Source organism: Peromyscus maniculatus, chromosome 10, assembly GCF_049852395.1.
Source record: "Peromyscus maniculatus bairdii isolate BWxNUB_F1_BW_parent chromosome 10, HU_Pman_BW_mat_3.1, whole genome shotgun sequence".
Lineage (NCBI taxonomy): Eukaryota > Metazoa > Chordata > Mammalia > Rodentia > Cricetidae > Peromyscus > Peromyscus maniculatus.
Genome location: NC_134861.1, coordinates 99,758,021 through 99,766,277, shown reverse-complemented (window position 1 = coordinate 99,766,277; position 8,257 = coordinate 99,758,021).

The window sequence follows — 8,257 nt, the reverse complement described above, 5'->3', positions numbered from 1 at the left end:
TGTCAGCACTGGATTTGGGGTGGACTGTTGTGGAATATTTGTTTAACTATGCAAAGATGCTTATATTTGTTTAACTGTGTAAAGGTGCGTTTCATTTGTTCAACTATGTAAAGATATGTTGCTGTTTTATCTTATCTGCCTAAGGCACCTGATTGGTCTAATAAAAAGCTGAATGGCCAATAGCATGGGAGGTAGGTATAGTTGCGGTAGAGTAAGGAAGAGGAGGAATTTAGGCTTGAAAAAGAAAGGGAGACATAAGGGGCCAGCCAGCCAGCCAGCCAGCTACGGAGGAAGCAGGAATATAGACACACAGAAAGAAAGAAAGGCAAAAAGCTCCGAGGCAAAACATGGATGAATAGAAACATTAAATTAAGTTAAAAGAGCTAGTGGGATAAACCTAAGCTAGGGCTGAGCATTCATAACTAATAATAAGTCTCTGTGTCTTTATTTGGGAGCTGGTTGGTGGCCCAAAGAAAATGCCAACTAAGGTGGACAGGGCTCACTCGGCCAGGTCCTTAACATCACTAAGAGCAGGGCATCAAATACACTTCTCATATCCATCTCTAAGTAGACTACTGTATTAGATTGAAGGGCTACTGGGAGCATTACTGGCTGCTTAAGATGTATCTTTTGAAGGGGTTCTCATGGTTAAGTCTGGTTCTTTCTAACTGTTGCACTCAGCCTTCTTATAGCTAACTGTCTAGATCAACATGGGTTCTCCTAGTGGATATTTTTATATCACCCACAAACATCTTTCTATGGCCTCCATAAATTCGTGCTTTGCAAGTAATGTTTAACTTCCTACAAAGTCTGTGATGAATCCTTTAGTCACTGAAAATATAAGACAGCATAAGATTCTATTTAGACAACCGCTGTTGTATCTTGCTTGACTGAGCATAGATGCTGTGGTAGCTAAGAAAGGCTGCTGCAGGCTTCTGGAGCATTTCTCCTCTGCTTCACTGACCTCAAAGAAGAAACCACAAAAATATACCTCATTGCAGCTGGGCCATGTGCCGATGCAGAGGGAACCACATAGCTTATGTGTACTCATCTGTGAACAGGTATTTACTGAGGCCTGATTATTTCAAGCATTAGAGACACAAAGGTATATGAATAAGATGATACAGCCTTGCCGGGCGTGGTGGCGCACGCCTTTAATCCCAGCACTCGGGAGGCAGAGTCAGGCGGATCTTTGTGAGTTCGAGGCCAGCCTGGGCTACCAAGTGAGCTCCAGGAAAGGCGCAAAGCTACACAGAGAAACCCTGTCTCGAAAAAACCAAAAAAAAAAAAAAAAAAAAAAAAAGATGATACAGCCTTACCATTGGGGTCACAGTCTTAAATGATAGACAGGAGATAATACAGTCCTGCAAGTGTCCAACAGGAAGGGTAGAGGCCACCCTGAACTGTGGGAACAAAGCCATTCCTTACCATGCGTTGTTTACTTGTGCCAAAGAAGAGATGTTAAATAAGTAACCAAGATGTTTGGGAAGGCGACATTGAGCAGCGTACTGAATGACCGGCTTTGTGTTCACAAGAGGGGTAGGAATGGAGGACTGGGCCTTTCGTGTGAGGTCAAGAAAGTCTTCCTAACCACCATCAGCGATGCCCGGAGAATGAAGAATTCCGGGCAGAGCCTACACCTGCAGTCAGCCAGGTGCAGCAGGCTGAGGTGTGGTGAAGCCCTTCAGGCAAAAGGCATCTGCGAAAGCCCAGAGAAGGAACAGAGGTGAGCAGCTGTGGATAGGAAGTAGTTAAATCCTCACTCGGTGTTTGCCTGAAAACTTAGTTTTGTGCGAGAGTCCATGTTTTGTGTTTATGTCTTCAAAGTCTTAGCGAGATACCCATCCTAATGCTCTGACAGCTGCCTCACAGAACATGCCAAAGGAATTCCTGCCATCTGGTGGACAAGGGCACAGCATCCAGGACTCTCTTTCTCACATATGCATGCAGCTGGCTGCGGTGGCCCACACCTACAACCTCAGCACCTGGGAGGCAGAGGGTCAGGGGTTCAAGACGAGCTTTGCTTACACAAGCTCTTGTCTAAATTAAAAACAAACAGTGAGGGGTTTGGAGAGCAGACCAGCCATGCAGGGTGCTTGTTGCTCTCGCAGAGGGCCTGGGTTTGATTTTTCAGGACTCCAGTTCCAGGTGGTCTGACACCCTCCTCTGACCTCTGTGGGAACCATGCGCACATGTGGTATACAGACATACAGGCAAAATATTCATATACATAAAGTTTAAAAATCTAAAAAAACTAAAACCTAACAATAAATAAAATACCATGATGTTCTTTATTCTTTTGCTATCATTGTTAGATTTAATTTTAATTATGCATGTGTGTCTGCATGTGTGTGTCCACCTGCATGTGTGTCCACGTGCACATGGAGGTGCCCAACATGGGTGCTCAGAACCGAACTGGGCCCTCTGCAAATGCAGCAATTGCTCTTAACTACTAAGCCATCCCTCTGGCCCTCAGATGTACTTTTTAAAGAAGCTAAGGAAGATGCTCTCTTGTATGAAAGCAAACAAGGAGGACGGAGAAGGGAGAAAGGACAGGGAGCCCACGACACAGCTGTGCTGATGCTGTACAGGGGCGCTGTGGGCACATGAACCCCGCTTTGCAGCCGAGACTCCTTACTTCATGATCCTCTTGTCATAGTTTCTTTGTCAATCAATAAAGGGTAAACAAGGAGGTATTAAAACCTTTCCCAGTTATGCCGTTTATACTTTTAAATGTGAGTACAGAATTAGACCACTCGAGGCCCCATTCAGTGCCCAGAAGACACTCAGTGACACACGTCCGTCTGTCAGTCCCCAGCACAGACGGCTCAGATGGTTCAAAGTCAAGTTGGAATGCATTTCTAACAACTTTAATATACTCCCAGTCAAGGGAGACAGTTTTATAAACGCAACTTGGACACAGAAATGTTGGATTTCTCAGAACAAACAAGCTTTTGGAACTGACACAATACTTTTAGAATTGAAGCTATCTTAGAAAAATTCCAGAATAAGCAGCGTCCTGCATGTATGAATTATACTACCAGGCATAATCAAGTGTGGACATTATGCTTTTCCATGGTATTTTATACACGCTTGAATTTTTTTTATTATGCATTTGACACATGAGCAAGAGTTAAGAAATGGGACTCTACTAGAGAATTACGGCATTTTTGCTCACTGGTCTCTAATACAAGGCTGTGAAGGGTTACTGTGGAAAAATGTCCACCAGCTGTTTCTCCTCTGCTGAGGTCAATGTTCTGGGAACAAAGTACCAGTAACTTGGAGAGGAGAGGAATTAGTATTGAGATGGATGGACCGTGGGGGAGCTGGGAAGTCACGGGACAGACGGTTCATCACGGAAAAACAGTATAACCCTTTAGATGTCTAAGAACTAGGGACTATCTTTAGACTGGAGCTGTTCAAGTTCCCAGGCAGCTCTAAAGTTTAGACTGACCACTTCAGTCGTTAGCGGCAAGAAATGTGAAGCAATGTTAAATGTGGTCTCTACCTTCACTATAGGTCTTCAAGGAAACTGCTGTTTGGGCTGGAGTGACCATGGTAGGCTTTGTAGAGAAAGGTGGGCCTGCCAAAGGCCAGCTATGAGCAAATGCATTTGGGACACACAGACCGAAGGGAAGAAATTCCAGGTAATGGTAACTCCAAAGTCCGAAGTCCCCTTTGGTTTATTCTGCAGCACCTGGAATACTACCTTGATTCAAGTTACATTTTTACGAGGAAGGGAAGACTATTGGAGCAAGCGATTTCATTTTTCTCTCCTTCCAGTTTGTCTAGTGTAATCATATGCTAGTCTTCAGAAAAGGTACAGAGGGCTGGAGAGATGGCTCAGGGGTTAAGATCACTGGCTGTTCTTCCAGAGGACCTGAGTTCAATTCCCAGCAACCACTTGGTGGCTCACAACCATCTGTAATGAGATCTGGTGCCCTCTTCTGGCCTGCAGTCATACATGCTGTATACATAATAAATAAGTAAATCTTGAGGGAAAAAAAAGTGAAAAGTTACAGAGGGAACACACACAAAGGATAAATTCCTCAGTGAAAAAATGCACTCTGGCTGAACATGGCGGACATGCCTGTCACAGCAGCGCTTGGTAAGAGGAGGCAGATCAAGGGCATCCTTGGCTACACAGAAAACTCAAGGCCAACCTGGGCTACGTGAGACTTAAGTTAAAAAAAAAAATTGAAACAGAAAACACAGACACTCTAGTTAAGAGACGTTTCTGGCTATTATGTTGAACTGAATGGTGTTGTAAAATAATAATAATAATAATAATAAAAAAAACCAAAAAAAAAAAAAAGAGAGACGTTTCTGACAGAGCAGGCTATAGTTATGTATTTAGGGATATATGTGTAACAATTAAAGGCATGAATTTGAGAGACAGCAAGGACGTGTATATGGGAGGGATGAGAGAGAAAAGGAAGGGGTAAATGATAAAATTGTAGTCTCAAAAGACACAAGAAATAATTTTTAAAAAATAAAAAAGAAGTTTCTAGTCTGGTATTATTGCCAAGAAAGCAAATTAATTAACAAGTGCATTACTTCAAGTAGTATTTGTCAAGCACCTAACTCTACGTGTACCTGGCTCCTGGCTCCTCAGTGTTTGGACCAATGAAAGGATGCTTTCTCAAAAGCCGGGAGTGGTGGCGCACGCTTTTGATCCCAGCACTCGAGAGGCAGAGCCACTCTCTGAGAGTTCGAGGCCAGCCTGGGCTACCAAGTGAGTTCCAGGACAAGCACCAAAACTACACAGATAAACCCTGTCTTGAAAAACCAAAAAAAAACAAAAAAAAAAAAAAAAAAAAGACACAGAAAGAGGTGTAGAATGCTGAGGTGTTTTAACTGTAAGAGAATCGATGCTTCTTTCCTATAAATATGTATTTGATATGAGTATTTACTTACTGGGTTTTAAAGCAAATTGTGAAAGGTGCTAAGGGCCAGTGAAGTGGCTCAGGGGTTAAGGCAGCCAAGCCTGGCAGTCAGCCCCCAGAACCCAACTACGGAAGACTGTCCTCATGCACCATTTAAATAAATAAACACAATGATGCATTTTAAAGGTGTGCATCAGAGACCACTCAGGCCCCAGCACCCATGTCAGGTGGACTTATGACTCCTGTAATTCCATTTCCAATGACCTCTTTTGGACCCCTGCAGACACTCAATTCTCCCACACTCAAGACACACAGAGGCTGGTTGTGATGGCACAAGCCTTTAATTCCAGCACCGGGGAGGCAGAGGCAGAGGAAATCTCTGTGAGTTCGAGGCCAGCCTTATCTACAAAGAAATCCTGTTTAAAAAAAAAAAAAGACATGTATATACATAATCTTTCAAAATCACACACACGCACACGCACACCAGGCATTTATTTCACCACCTTAGAGAAAAGTGTATGTTAAGGAAACATTGGTGATACTTTCAGAGACTACTCATACCTGACATCTGCAGTGTGGCTGGTTTTGTTTTTAATCAGAGCATTTGAGCAGAGGAAGACAGGAATCAACAAAAACCATGAGAAATATAAAAAGAAGCATAACTCGGGGTGTCGAGACACGTGGTGGCAGCTGGGCTCCCCAGACCTTGTCCCATTCTTGAAGACTGAGCTAAAACAACAACGTGAGGCTAGGGAGCCATACATCTGCTTCCAATTCACTTTCACGGTCTTCTCCCAGTTGGAGTCATTTCTACAGCACATGCTACGGTCTTCGGCAAAGTTACAGAAGGAATCTACACACAGGGCAAATAATAAAAACACACGAAAGCACATGATGGTGAGTTCAAAGCGGATAGGAAGCATGTGCATCACTTCTAATTAGAAATAAACCATCCAACAGCTCTTTCGCATTCTAATGTGTGCTCCTCGCCCACGGCTGACAGAATCGAGCCTTTACTCTTCTGGTTTGGGATGTTCTGTCTTTTTGGCTCCCCGATAGTGGCACTGACATTGTCTGAATCCAGTACCAGAGGTGAGGTTATTAATTTTCAACCTTCTTTCATGTGTTGGGATTAAATTTTCTAGTGCAAAACCCATTACTTTTCTTTAAAAAAAACATTTTAGGTTTGTTTTCATGTGTAAGAGTTTTGCCGTGTGCACCACATATGTTTCTGGTGCCCACCAAAGTCAGAAGAGGGTGTTGGATCCCCTGGGACTGGAGTTAGGGATGGCTGTAAACCATGTAGGTGCTGGGACCTGATTCTGGGTCCTCTGTAAGAACAAGGAACATTTTTAACCACTTGAGCCATCTCTCCAGCCCTATTACTTTTCCTAAAGCGTTGCTTCAGTGGGGTCCAAGGTGGAACGAATCTGCTCCATGGTGTCACCTTCAAAAGGATATTCTGCTCACAGGATATGCTTAAAAATAAGGAAAACACTCTTCAAATAGTTTTGAATGTTACTCCTCCTTTTGAATTCTTTTCCATCAAGTGTCAATTGCTAAAGCACTAAAAACAAAGTTCAAGGACAATTTTATCTTTTTAATTTTCTTCCACTGAGAAAACAAGCAGCTCATACCAAGCTCTCTCTCCCTCTCTCTCTCTGTGTGTGTGTGTGTGTACACGTGTACCATCTGCAGGGTTTATGGCTTACTTCCATCTCCACGTCTGTGTGATTTCTCACCCAATCTGCAGTTGCTCCAAAGACCGTACTTTTCCACTTGAGATATCCAGAACACCACTGGAGGCGGAAGCCTTACCTTATCGGTGACTCTGGTTATTCTGATGAAAGCCTCAACTACTTCTGATTGCTTATCTGGACCCCGAGTGACAGGCTACCCCTCAAAGAAAGACGGCAGTTCAGACACACACTGACGGAAATCGGGGAACGGCTGCATCAATTTTAAGATGGGGAAAATTCTGAAGCAGGATTTGACACGACTGTCTGGAGATAGTGTCCTTCAGAGACCATGGATGACACACACGTGTGGGCGGGATCAGCACATCTGCAGATGCCGGCAGACAGCACTACCCGCCAAACATGGCCTGTTTTTTTAAGATAAATGACTTTACAGTGACGTGTTAGGCTGCAATTACATGAACAACAGAAAGTACTAGGGCCTAAGTCTACAAGTTTTGTGGGTCTCAAGACCTTATGCAATCAATATTCTGACATCTGTGATGCAAATCTGTTCCTACAATGCTCATGCCAGAAACTAAGGGATTAACATTACTTGATGAGTTTTATTCAGATTTTGAAACAAATTCAGTTGGACTCTTTAGAATAACAATCCTTGAGCCACTTTTTATTTATTTTTAATTTGAATCATTAAGAAAAGCATAATCCATCTCCTTATTAGGGAAAGTTTCATTAAGAAGGTTTGAAGTTCAGCCTGTTTCAAAAACCAGTACTTGTAGCTTATGTTAATAGATCTAAATGTCTAAAGGCCTATTAAACAAAAACAACCTTAACAACCCCAAGTTCAAGCAGTAAGAATGTTTAAAAAGCTGGCCATGAAGAGTAGTCAAATATTCCAGGACCTTTTATAATAGGGAAACATTCAGTCACTCTGAGAGTCTTGCTTACGAAGCCCAGGCAAACCTTGAGCCTGACACCATGCCAACACAATCTCCGTATCTTCCTTCAGAAATGACTGTCTTGCCTGGTTACCGGAGGGAAGGATAAGATGTGTTAACCACGAAGGAGCTGAGGAGACAACTCAGGTGGTAACGCTTGCCGCTGAAGCACAAGGACCGGGGTTCGGATCCCCAGAACCCACAGTGCTGAAGTCAATGGCAGGCACCTGTAATCCCAGTTTTTTTTTTTTTTTTTAACCAGAGTGCACACGCACACACACACACACACACACATTCTCTCTCTCATTCACACAAGCATATAAATCGCCATACGTACAGGTTCCTTAATAATTCTGATGAACGTGGTGGGGATGTTTCCTCAAAACTGAGGAAACAAGCTGGGAGGTGGTGGTGCACGCCTTTAATCCCAGCACTCGGGAGGCAGAGGCAGGTGGATCTCTGTGAGTTCGAGGCCAGCCTGGTCTACAGAGCGAGATCCAGGAAAGGTGCAAAGCTACACAGAGAAACCCTGTCTCGAAAAACAAAACAAAACAAAAACAAAAACAACAACAACAAAAAAAAACAACTGAGGAAACATCCTCCAGACTCCCTGAAAACCAACCTGTAATCCTGCTATCTTTATTAACATATCTTTATCTTTAGTTCTTGACATCAATCAAGTCCTGTCCTAAAAGAAGTGGAAACGACAGCTCTGAATTCTAAGTTTCCTGAGACT